The 13,770-nt window shown below is 41.1% G+C and overlaps 1 protein-coding gene across 2 annotated transcripts in view; it reads right to left on the reverse strand.

Annotated features, from left to right (window-relative positions):
• Nucleotides 1-13,770, reverse strand: part of znf281b (zinc finger protein 281b) — a 50,049-nt gene that overhangs the window by 3,184 nt on the left and 33,095 nt on the right. The window lies entirely within an intron of this gene.

Consider the following 13,770-nt stretch of genomic DNA (forward strand, 5'->3'; position numbering starts at 1 on the left):
ATTTCTTAAAGCATTTTTGCTTTACTTTTAAATGTTTACTTGTGTCTAACTTTTGCACAGTACTGTAGTTCACGCAACTAAAAACTAGAAGCATGAAAGAGCATGTGCGTTCTTAAATTCGAATATGAATTGAGAATTACTGACTAGGATTATATTAAATACTAAAATGTGTTATATATATATATATATATATATATATATTAGTGCTGGGCAACAATACATTTTTATTGCATGATTTTCAGCAATTAATTGCATTACATTCAAAAATCAATAATGAATTCAAAAGTAGTGTATTGCACAGTTTTATTTTAAAAGTACTGCTATATGAAACAAGTGCCATAACATCTGGTTTGCAAAACTTTTAAACAAATGATGCTTTTTAACAGCAGTATTTCCTATACGCTGTATAAAATATTTCTTGTAAATCTCAACGGTTGAGTAATAACATTCCTTAGACTGACATCTTCCACAACACTAATCAGCCTGCAGTTTGTAGCTATCCACTTAGCTATGGTATTAGTTAGCTTGTCTTGCTTTTGTTTATCTATACTTCTTCCACACGTTACATCGAACAGTTTGCCGAAACCTCCCTCCACTGTTTGTTTGAGTGGATGATTTGCTAGCATCAACAGTGTGTATTGCATTTAAGTGATACTTCAGACTCGAAGGACTCCAGTGATAAAAATGCAACCTTCCAATGGTTACAAATAACTTTGGTTCTATCAACTCCGCCGTCTGGAAGAGATTTAAAATTAAAATGTCCATGTAAGACTTCGATACCTTTCTTTATTTTTCTGTCCCGCCAGTTCTGTTCTGGTTCATGTGCACGCTGGAGCACCCTCCAAATGCTCTCATTGGTTGAGAAGCGTGATGATTCCCAGCCCAAGTCATTACTATCAACATCCCACCCGTCCTGTGACCGATGGCTTGTCTGAAGGCCTATGTGTATTCAGAGCCAGTGGGATTTTTAAAGTAATAATAATAATAGGGCTGTCAAAGTTAACGCAATATCACTTTAAAGCGACCCCAAAAAATTGTGCCGTTGACGTAGGTTTCTTTTTGACCATGGGAATCACCTGTCGTCACATGACGCCGACGGTAGCTAAATGATGGAGAGAGGACTATTGGATGGGAAGTTCCATTTCAAAAAGTTGCGAGACGGCTCGGTTGACAAACTGTGTGTAGGCCTACTGATTGTCACACTGAGTTTAGTTATCACCGGAGTACTTCCAGCCTAAACTATCACATGTAAGCAAAGCACACAGCTAGCGGCAGCGTTAGCGGTAGCAGCAGCTTTCTCTCCGGTAATATATGGCAGACAACACTCGCAAATGAAGCAAGCAGCTGACTGGGTTCAACAAAATACAAACTGTATTGTTCAATATTAAGGTCAATCTTTTTGAATTGATGTTTATTGGCCATGAAAGTTTGCACAGACACGGAATTTGATTTGGCAGGAGAGCCTACCTAGGCAGCCATCAAAGGCGCCCACCAGAAAGATTACAGCAAAGCATAACACGAGGAGAGAGGAGGAGAGAAAAAGGCAACCCCCATACAATGCTCCTAGAGGAGTACAGTATGGGAACAGGCAAAAACCTCAGCACATAAGCCCACAAACATTAACAACACAACATTACAAACACTTGCAATGGGAAAGGGCGGTGGGGTAGACCAGCAGCATCTGGACCTGCGACCGTAATAGGCGCTGGACACAGACCCGCCAGCCACCCAGGGAAAAGCAATCGAAGGCGTTGGATGGGGGTGGGGGGGTGGTGGTATCTGTAGTAGGTGAAAGTTAGTGTGTGAGTAGGTCTGGGTTGGCGCCCTCGACCTAGGCCACAATCAGTCCGAGTCTCTCTATGCAGATAGTGTTGGCAAGGAGACGTCCTTGGTCATGACCCGGGTAGAGACCAAGCCACAGATGATGGTGGGGGAGTGGGAAGGGAAGAGCAAGATAGTCTCGCTTCAGCGCTCTCCAGGGGAGTTGTTTTCCAGCAACGGCCTTGGCCAAGGCCTGAGCTGGTTACGGGGCCGAAAGTAGATGAGATTGGTGTAGATGTTTAGACGAGTAGATGCGACTCAATTTTCACGTCCACCCTTCAGGAAGGCCTCCAGATCCTCAAACCTTCTTTGCTGAGCCGCGAACTTATCCCTGTTGTACTCCCTATTCTGCTGTAAGTTCACAGTCAGTGCTCCAACGGCTCTGCCCACCGTCTCAATCAGGTCGGGCAGCCTAAGGGGGCTTTTGATGGCTGCAGCCGTTTCCTTGACTTTCCGATACACAAGCCAGCAATCTGTGGTTGCTTAAGTATCTGAAGTATGTTTGAGTGAGGTTTAAATATTATGGAGCAGGATATCGTAGTAGGCTATGAGACAACATGTCTTAAATGTATTTTATATTCCAAAACAAGTCTAATTTTGTGGATGTTTATAGCAGTATAGTTGGTGAGTGAATTAAACTCTCAATATAAGTTGTGTTCCATCTGAAATTGTTATATGGACATTATCATCCAGTTAGGCCTATTTGAAGTTTTTAAGTATACCCTTTTACTGTTAATGTTAAAACATTAACATTTATTGGGTAACATTAACAGCTTAAATGGATTGAATCATTTTGAGATTTATCATTGGAAAAAATGCGATTCAATATTGTAATCGCCTGACAGCCCTAAATAATAATAATAATTTAAAAAACGTAATGCGAGATAAAATAATTGTTGGCGTTATTTAATTAATGCGATAACGTGTTAACATGAGTCAGGTGGGTGGCTGAGCGGTTAGGGAATCGGGCCATGCCAAAATGAGGTTGTGTCCTTGGGCAAGGCACTTCACCCTACTTGCCTCAGGGGAATGTCCCTGTACATACTGTAAGTCGCTCTGGATAAGAGCGTCTGCTAAATGTAAATGTAAACATGGATTAACGTGTTATTATTGTTAATCTGGAACATGGGGCTAATTTCCTTAATTATCTGACAAATCCAAGCAGCCTTCCTGTTAAGTTTAACTTTCCCGTTTTCACTGACTGAGATGGCGAGCTGCTTTAATGTGACAAACCCTGCAACAGCAGGTTGTCCAGATGAAGACCAAAAGGATGACCCTTTCAGCCATCGCAAGAAAAGTTGGTTGTTCCAAATCAGTGATTAAGAATATTGCAGCTTTACAATTACACAAATTAATTGAAATCCTCAAAAGGGCTGCTCATCCACATAATACCAATGCATGGAGGACAGGGTAATGCACAGAGTCTCAACGGGGAAGCGAAGAACATTTAAATAATTAATGGCCAGCCCAGAGTCCTGATCTAAACCCAATTGAAAAGCTCAGGGAAATCATTGCTGGCCAAGAAACCAACTACATTTACCAAACTGTGGAAATGACTGGAAGAAGAGGGACCCAAGATCAGAGCAGTGTGAGAAACTAGTGATGTCCTGTAGCCGCAGATGTGCTGAAGTCATTCACAGCAAGGGCTTCTACACTTCTTACGCATTGTTAACAGCTGTAACCCTACGATTTTTGTAGTAATCTTCCTTCGGGCAACAATAGTTGCTGTTCTCCAAATATGATAACGGTTTCCCTTAAATTTCTATTAAGCTTTTGTTTAAGTACCTTGGTTATTTTGTAAAATGTCAGTTTAACAATGGTATACATACATCTAATATTCCTTTAAACTTAGAGCGAGGAAGATAAGCAACATTTATGAAAAGATGTGTTTATAAATGGTTCTCTAATTTTGAGTTCCAGTGTGTGTGCACATAAGAGCTAAAAAGATTAATCTAAAAAAATAAAATAAAAATCTAGAATAATATGCTTTGTGAGTGATTTATCTAATCTAATTGCATATATCAATATTTGTTGTGAGAAGCATTTTGCAGTCAAGCGTTTGTATTTCATATAAAAAAATAAAATAAAACTAGACGGTACAATTTCTGGGGAAATTGTAGGGTGTGCTTGCTTGCGTTGGTTGCAGGGGTCCGAATTGAAATTACATTTTAAAACTGATATTTCTGTATATTTTGTATAAAAATGCATAGCCTACTTATTATTTATAAAGATGACATAGGTTTAAAAGCATACTTTTTTCTGCTCATTTACAACTAAGAGTGAAGAGTAGAATGAAATAGTTGTCTTCTCATTTCCCCTGCAAGAGGGAATGGTGATCAGCAACCTCATAGTTGAATCAAAAAGAATACATTTGGCAGACTGGTGTAAAAAATTGACCTTATCTCTATGACTTAAACGTCATTGTAAGTTTTTCCCTTCTCGTGATATTTTCAGGCATGTAGCCTACTCATATTGCATTAATAAAGAACCCCCTTTGAAGCTTATTTTAACAACAACGTTACCAGCAGTAGCTATCTCAGATGGAATAGCGATTCAAATTGTAGGCCTACCATTATCTGCTAACTGAAAACATGCCCCCAAAAACGTAAATAAGCTCGACATTTATTTAGAGGAAAATCACTCAATCATAAAAATGTCAGTAACAAGGCAAAATGCGATACAGCCCTGCTGTGTGGAGAAGCTGCCCCGGTAAATTTACTACTACCACTACCACCACCACCACCACCACCACCACTACCACTACCACTACTACACTGTCTTGGTAGCGATTGCATTGGTTGAATTTGTCCGTCCGTCATCTGCCGCTTGTCCGGGGATCGGGTCGCGGGGGCAGCGACCTAAGCAGGGAGGCCCAGACTTCCCTCCCCCCGGCCACTTCCGCCAGCTCTTCCTGGGAGACCCCGAGGCGTTCCCAGGCCAGCCGAGAGACATAGTCCCTCCAGCGTGTCCTGGGTCTTCCCCGGGGCCTCTTCCCAGTGAGAAAAAAATGGTTGAATTCGATTTAACGTTACTTCCGTTGTACGGTCTAGGCTGAAATGAATTATTTTCATGAACAGATTGACAAAGTTTAGACTGTGGCAATGGAGTTCAGGTTAGTTATTGAAAGACTTGATTTAAGTAAGGGTAGTGCCGAACATGTGCCGCCGTTTGACTTCCTAGCCTCTAGTACTGTAAACTAGCCTGGCTGCCAGCCCAACTTCTCCCCGCCCACCAAAAAATTTGGTTGGGAAGTTGGGTCTGGAGGGTCTCGTATTGGGAACAACTACATAAAACCAGGATCTGGGCGGACCAATGAAATTGCCAGGGCGGGCTTTATACGATGGACAGATGATCAACAGTAACGTAATCAACAACGTCACAAAAGTGCCTTTGGGTTGAATTTGTTTTCAACAAACAACATATTACGTTGCTCTGATTGGTTGTAGGTCTATCCAATTGAGCGAAGAGGCATTTGTTTTACTAGTTTGGTTGAAACACGCCCCATAGTCACAGCCCAACGGAGAGTTCAGACTCATATTCTGACTAGAATTATGAGTATGACAACGTCAGGCTAACTGTAAACAGCTGTGGAGATGTTTTTGTTAGCTACTAGACTAGGCTACAGCATTGCAGTGAGCTACACTGGTTTGAAACCACAGGTAATGATAATTTCACCCACAAATTGTTTACTTGTAATCTAATGTCATAATAAATCCTACAACTAAAATGTATTTGTGAGGAATGTTTATTTTAACGATTGAAAACAGATGCATCATAGACCGCTGTAGTATGTGTTGCCCTGGCAACAGAGGCTAATGTCATGATGCTAATGCTCCAGTGAAATAGTAGACTACTGTTTCCGAAAGTAGATGTACTTCCTTAATAATATTAGCTTATATTGTACAATACACATTACAATTGTGTGTCATATCACAAAGTAAAATGAGAAAATAGTTGTCACCCAGGCCTCTTTGCTTGTGGCGTTTCTGCACCTGCCTTGCAGTAAAGCAGTTAGCCTAGCCATCTCCCAGAAGTTAACAAGCTGCTAAACTTATGTTCTGCTAGAGATAGTCACGCGAGTTTTCATGACGTTTTTGACGTTAGTGGCGTCAGTGACTGGCTAGCAAGTTAGCCACCGTTAGCTTCACTCGCCACAAAAACGTAATTTCTACTTAAACCGTGCTACGGAACGTAAATCCCAATACAAGCAACTCAATTACTACCAAGACGAAACGTTTGACACCTAGGTTGTCTATGTAGTCCAAATATTAACAAAGTTTTAGGGGGGCAAAAATAAATAACATTAATAATAATAATATATATGTGAGATAACAATGGTTGTGCCCTTGCCGAAGGCAAAGCACACAATGAAAATCATCAGCAGTGTGGGAGCAACTTTCCTCTCCGCTTTGTTCCCTTTTGTCCTTTGGTATGCGCCTAGGTCAATGCGCTGTAACAAGACTCAGACTCAATCCACAGTTTTCCTTTTCCTTGTTGCATTTATTTTCCTTCAGTCTTTACAATTTGACACATTTCCACAATTATCGACAGCAGAGCAAAGATAAAGACAACAAAACAAAAAAACAACTTCGACTCACGTATCTGTTCTGCGCGGTAGGGTCTTGAAACAGCGGTCAAAACGGTATGACTACCAAACCAAAGCCCCTAACTGACTGACAGCCAGCTGTTTTATACCCCAGCTGTAACAATTACCGCCTTGCTCAGCTGATTGACAAAGTGCCGTGACGACATGCCACGCTAAAGACAGACTAACATGCACAATTCATAACAATCTCAAAGGCAAAAGGTTAACATTGAAATCATAATAAACAATTTTAGCTCCAACATTCCGGCCCCTAATAGTTATGTAGATTACATGACTATTACAACAAATACAAAAAACAGAGCCAATACACATACATGAAATTATTGTTGTCCGGAACAAGGTTAGTACAAAGTATACAATATATCAAAGTTCCTCTTCTTCTTGTCCCTCTGTTTTGCCTTGCCCATGAGTATACAGTCCACAGTGCGTGTTGGTGTGGTGGTGCCAAGTGAAAAAGGGCGAGGGGGGGGGCCTTACAGTTAGTTTTGGGCCTCAACCAGGGTCTACGGACTGTGCTAATTTTTGTCCGCACTTGCACCTGCCGTATGAAACCTTTTGAATCTGGCAAGACTTGAACGATTTTTCCCATGATCCACGAGCCTCTTGGAGCAGAGTCGATGATGAGGACAATGTCTCCTGTGACAAAATTCCTCCTTTTCTTGGCCCATTTTTGTCGTTGGAGTTCGATTACTCTTTTGTCCACCGCTTCCAAAACAAGTCGGCCAAGTACTGCACCTGGCACCCTCTTCTTTTTCCGTAACAGTCAATTGGATTGAACACGCCAGGTGGTAGGTAAGGCTTGGACTTCAGTAGCAACAGATGGTTAGGTGTAAGCGGTTCCAAATCTCCGGTGTCATTTGAAATGGTGGTGATAGGCCTGTCATTTACGATGGCTTCCACTTCACAGAAAAGTGTGGCGAGCCCTTCTTCATCCAGTACTTGTTGGTGTACTAGGGCACTCAGAATGCAACGGATAGTTCTTATTTGTCTTTCCCAGATTCTTCCATGGTGTGATCCTGTTGGTGGGTTAAATATCCAATATTTAACCCACTATTTAATATGTTTCCCTGTCCAGAAGATCGTTTTGAATTTGAGTGTGGTTTAAACCTAGTATTTTTTCACACTCGGCTCTAACCAAATTAGTTCCGTTGTCGCATCTCATGACTTTGACAGTACCTCTACCTGCAATGAATCTTCTGATAGCATTGACTCATGAGTCAGTGCTGAAACTGTGCGAGTTCCAGGTGAACCACTCTAATGTTTAACCCTTTCCTGCCAGACCATTCAAATATGGGAAATAAAATTCCCATGGTTTCTGCCTTAATATCTTTGCCGTCCAATCACCGATTTTATTTCTGAAAACCAGATACTCATGACAACTTAAGCTCAAAGCACATATCATTGGTTAAGGGGTCACTGGGAGGGGGAAATAAATGTATCGTCAGCAACGGCAGCCATTGTTTTCCGAGGCGGAACCAGAGCGGATACCATGGCAGAATGCCTACAGTGTTAGATTTACAGCTTCAAATTGAAATCTGAGACGATACTATGAGCAAAGACAAGTTTCTTAATGTGTTGTCAATATTGTCAATTAAAAGTCTAAACTTTTTACTTACGAAGAATTTGTTTGTGGGAGTGACGCAAGTTTTTTCAGGAAAGAATTATGTGTCCGGCTTGGCCGTTTGTGACAGGCAGCTATGACGGTAGAGGCATTGATTAGCCTCGATTTTAGCATGCCTTGTTTGGCCAATTCGGTTGATTGTGGAAGAATCTCTAACGTTTTAGTTATCGAGAGGAGTATCCAGCCATAGCGCTAGCTTCTTTTGGGGGAGGATAATTCCGGTTTCCCCTATGTCTCCACTAGTCACTAGAATGGTCATAACTTTTAATCAAAATATGATATTTCTAATACATTTACATTTATTCATTTAGCAGATGCTTTTATCCAAAGCAACTTCCAAGAGAGAGCTTTACAAAGTGCATAGGTCACTGATAATAACAACAAGATGGCCCCACAGCATTGCGGGTAGTCAAAAACAAGAAGTACATATTGTGAACAACCAAAAAATAGTGCTAAAGGGAAGAAAACAAAAGAGCATGTAGTTAAACAAGTTAAAATTACACAACATTAATCTCTAAGTGCAGGTGTACCTGTAGGAAAGCAATAAAAATAGGATTAACTAAAATAGAATACAACAGTTTAAATCAGCTACCACTAACCAACAAGAGCAACAGTCTAAGCAAGAGTCATTGTGATCCTTGAGGAAACTAGCGTTGGGTTCAGCAAATCATTCCTAAGTACCATTGTACTCCCGGAACAAGTGCGTCTTGAGCCTTCTCTTGAAGGTGGAGAGACAGTCCGTGTCTCTGATGGAGGTGGGGAGTTGATTCCACCACTGGGGTGCCAGGCAGGAGAAGAGCTTGTGCTTGTTCTAATCTGTCTTCTGTTCTACATTACCCACAGATTTGTGGATATTACACCTGCTCAAAGTTTTTCTAAATCTTGTAATTAGAGTGGTTAAAAATTCAGTTGTCTGATGAGGAATGGAGGATGGATAGGTTTTTGTAAAAAAAATGGCTGCCCGAAACCACCTTGATAAAATACGATTTGCTTAAGTAATCATATATTTATTCACATCATAATGTAATGTGATTCACATCAAATCCCCTAGTTTTCCTGTGCGTTGGTAACAAAGGTCGTGAATCTTGATGTTTCATTGTTTATGTATTTTAGGACCGATGTGCTGTCAGTCCAAAACACGGATGGTTCAAGTGAGAGTTCGATCTCTTTCTGCATCATCCGGTCCACCCGTACAGCTACAGTGGCAGCTATAAGTTCCATTCTTGGGATGGTCACAGGTTTGAGTGGAGCCACTCTGGCCTTAACCATGATGAAAGAACAAACTGCATTGGTTTTGTTCTCCATACGCAGGTATTAGTCCCATAACCACTCTTATTTGCATCTCCAAGGTGGTGAAGTTGTGCTGTTACTGGTTGACCAAAGTTATGCGGCCTGATGCATCTCTTAACCTTGTAGTCCTCTAACAGAAGCAAGTCGTACAACCAGCTGGACCATTTTCTGTGGTATTCTTCAGGAATCATTTAATCCCATCCAAGTATCATTCCAGTTAGTGTTTGTAGGATTTGCCTTGCAGGGAGGATGACAGGAGCCAGCATACCCAGTGGGTCGTAAATGGAGATAACAGTAGATAAAATACCTCTCCGGGTAAGTGGTTTGTCCTGCAAGTTAAGTTTAAACTGGAAGGAGTTCGTCTCAGTACAGCATTGTACACCCAGAGCTCTTTCGACAGGCAGGACGTCCTGATCAAAATCCAGATCCTTGATTTATTTTGATCTACTTTCTTCAGGTATTGAAAGGAGTAGGGTTCGGTTGTTGTTGACCCATTTGTTTAACCTTAACCCACACCTATTGCACAGACCAACGAGTACATGAGCGACTTCAAGTGCTTCCTCTTCATTCTCAACTGACTTGAGGGCAGTCATCCACGTAGAAATTCTTAACACGGAAGACACTGCTTCAGTGCTTGATCCATCCACATCATCCCTTGCACATTGTTGCAGGGCAAAGTTTGCACAACTAGGTAAGGATGTTGCACCGAAAATGTGCAAAACCATCCTATACTGCTCCAGCTCGCTGCTGAGTTGTCTGTTAGGCCACTATAAGAATCTGAGGAGAACCGTATCCTCTTCTGGCATCTTGACCTGATGGAACATGGCCTCTGTCTGCCATAAATGCAGTAGGCTTCTGTCGAAATCTTGTAAGCACGCCAATAAGACTTATGTGATGTTCCTTGGTACTCTGCTCCACAGTCAAACACTACCCTCAGTTTCATATTTTTCAGGTGGTACACTCTGTGATGTGGCATATACCATATCCTTTTGCTTTCTTTGTTGTTTTGCTCAGGTGTTACCTTGAGTGCAAAGCCCTTGCCCATCATATCTCCCATGAACCTTTTGTACTCTTCATAGAACGTGTTGTTCCGTAGAAACTTTTGCTTTAGGTTTAAAGCTCTTTGTTTAGCAACACATCGATTGTTGGGGAACTCAAGTTCCTCTTTCAATGGGAGCCCAACACTGTAGTGTCCATCACCAGTTTGACAGATTTAGAGAAACTTTCCATAAACTTGTGATCCTCTTAGACATTTCCAAACGTTCCTCGAGCAGATGTTCTGGAAAGTCAAGCTTAAGTTGTTGTTGCAACAAGTCCTCCATTTTGGTCACGGAGATCCTGTTCGCCATAACAGGTTTTCCGGAACGTGCTGTGTCCATTCTTCTTAACGGTCCATTTATTGTCCAACCCAAAACGGTTTTAACAGTATATGGGCCATTCCCTTGGCTGTTAATGACCTTCCATGGCTCTAGAGCTTTTGGCATATTGCATCTGATTAGCAGGCCAACTTCTGCATCGATCTGGGGGATCCTAACTTCTCTCAGATATGTCCATTGTTCCACATCATCCTGTGAGGGAATATTCTCTTTTTGCACTGGAATATTGTTTTGTGTGAATAGAGGTAGAAGGTCAACATACTCTAGGCCACAAATCTCTAAGTCACGTACAACAGATGTTTTAGTTAGATCCTACTTATTCATTGTTCTCAGCAGTATTTCCGCATTCTGTACGGTCACCCTGAGCTGCCGTAGAATTCTTGATCATTCTCATGACAAACCACTGGCAAAAACACACCACCCAGTTAAAATAACTCCCCCAACTGTCCTTTTTTTCTTCCATTTTCTTGCATATTACAAAAGTATTGAAGAATCCATACAAAATGTTTAGGATCAGTAATATTCATAAATTGTTCGTTTACCTAAGCTTCCAGTTGAGCTGTGGACGCGTCATGTGTAATGTGCATCCTGGTGCCGCTGGTTTTTCCCCAGGCTACTTTATTTGGCAAGGGGGCTGTAATTACTAGCTGTAGTCGTAATAATTCCTTCGTTAATAATTTGTTACAGTTAATTTGTTAATAATTTGTTACATTGAATATGAATCCTAAATGATTCACACCTTCACAAAATTAACAACAACTAATATATCATTTCTGCATTATGCATGTAGCCACGCTAGTGCTAAACAAATATTTAACTGGTCGGCTCCAGGACGCCGGGTAAGTAGCTAGCTCCTGAGATTACTCACCAAAAGATCGAAGGGGAACCTTCGAGTAAGGTACCTAGCGAAAAGTAGCCTCAACTTTCCTCGACTTTTAGCTACGGCACTAATGCTGAAAGGTCGCTGATATAGCTGTCGGTCTTACTAGAACAGCGTATGTATGCATTGTTGCTAACGTGTGCTGACGTTGTGACTGTACATATGTGAGAAAGACGCATGAGTGACAGAGAGACGGAGGGAGGGCAGGGGAAAGGAAATGCAGCTGAACGAATACGCTGCGTGTTTTAACCTAAATAGCGATAAACAAAATGTTTCACGAAACGCAATATGTGGCGGCCGGTGTTGATTCTGTGGCGCACCACCACAAATTAGTCTATGTGTGGAAAACACTTCCTCTTCAACAAGACCAAAGACTCACAATGACATTATTTTTTATTTATATTTGTATTTAACCTTTATTTAACCAGGAATAAACCTATTGAGATAAAAAATCTATTTTTCAAAGGTGACCTGGCCAAGACAGGCAGCAGCACAATGAACCACAGTTACAGACAAACAGTTATAGACAAACACACAGGGACAAAATTAAAATAGCACTAAAAAATAAAGCAAATCAATTCACACTGCAACAATCCTAAATAGACCCATTTCTGTAACCAGGAAAAAAACCTATTAAAAACACTGACATCTTTGAGAGTCCAGCTCAATTTCCTTCATTTTCGACTTAAAGGCATTCAACGAAATTAATTCAACAAGTCCTAGGTCTTTCTGCAGCGTATTCCACACAGTGGGGGCAGAGTACACAAAAGCCTTTTTACCCTGTTCTGTCCGTACATTGGGGACCAAAAGCAACACCAAGTCGCGCGAACGTAAAAAGTGTGGACCAGCACTTTTCCGCATGATAAGGGAGCATACATAGCTAGGTAGCACACCAAGTATTGCCTTGTAAATAAATGTGCAGTAGTGACTGAGCCTACGAGTGGACAAAGCAGGCCATCCTACCCGAAAGTACAACTGGCAGTGGTGAGTCCGAGCCTTACAGTTTGTGATGAATCTCAGGGATGAATGGTACGCCGAGTCAATCATATTAAGACACTGAACAGAGGTATGCATATACAACAAATCACCATAGTCCAGAACAGACAAAAAAGTAGCAGCCACAAGTCGCTTTTTTACATTGAAAGAGAAACACATATTATTTCTAAAATAAAAACCCAACTTTAGCCTCAGCTTTTTTACCAAATAGAGCACATGAGGCTTAAAGGTGAGGGAGTCATCAATCAGACAACCCAGGTATCTATAAGACGTAACCACCTGTATAACACTACCCTCCAGTGTGACCACAGAGGGGACATTTTGTGGTCTAACTCTAGAACTAGTAAACAACATGAGTTTGGTCTTATCTGCATTAAGAACAAGTTTCAGCTGATGAAGGCTATTTTGGACGACAGTAAAAGCATTCTGCAAGTTTTCAATAGCCTGTTTAAGAGTCGGTGCAAAGCAATAAATAACTGTGTAATCAGCATAAAAATGGAAATTGGCATCCGACACGTTTTTATCAATTTTATTAATGTAAATGGTGAATAAAAGTGGGTCTAATACAGAACCCTGGGGTACACCCTTACAGATTGGTAAATTGTTTAAGTAGAGACCGTCATGTTTAATGCACTGGGTCTTATCACTGAGGTAGTTTTGGAACCAAGAGACTGCTTGCTCTGATAGTCCTGAGTTGAGGAGCCTGCTTTTTAGAACATCATGATCTACTGTGTCGAAAGCTTTGGACAAATCAATAAACAGTGATGCACAGGTTTGTTTCTTATCACGTGCTGCAGAGATGTCATTTATCACCTTCAGTGCCGCTGTGGTAGTGCTATGTTTTTTTCTAAAACCTGATTGAAATGTAGACATAATGGCATTGGTCTGAAGAAAATCCTTGAGTTGGTAATTTACCAGAGATTCTAGAATTATTACCAATACTGACAGATTTGATATTGGCCTGTAGTTGTTTAGCTTGGATGGGTCACCTCCTTTTAATAAAGGGAGAACAAATGCAGATTTCCATATGCCAGGAATTTCATTGTTTATCAATGTGAGGTTAAAAAGATAAGTGAGAGGTCCTGCTATCAAATCAGCTGCAATCTTTAAAAAGTATGGCTCAACAAGTGTAGGCCCTGGAGGTTTTCCAGGATTTAAAGCTTTTAGGGCTTTTTGAACT

The sequence above is a fragment of the Hypomesus transpacificus genome, chromosome 13 (genome assembly GCF_021917145.1).
Source record: "Hypomesus transpacificus isolate Combined female chromosome 13, fHypTra1, whole genome shotgun sequence".
Lineage (NCBI taxonomy): Eukaryota > Metazoa > Chordata > Actinopteri > Osmeriformes > Osmeridae > Hypomesus > Hypomesus transpacificus.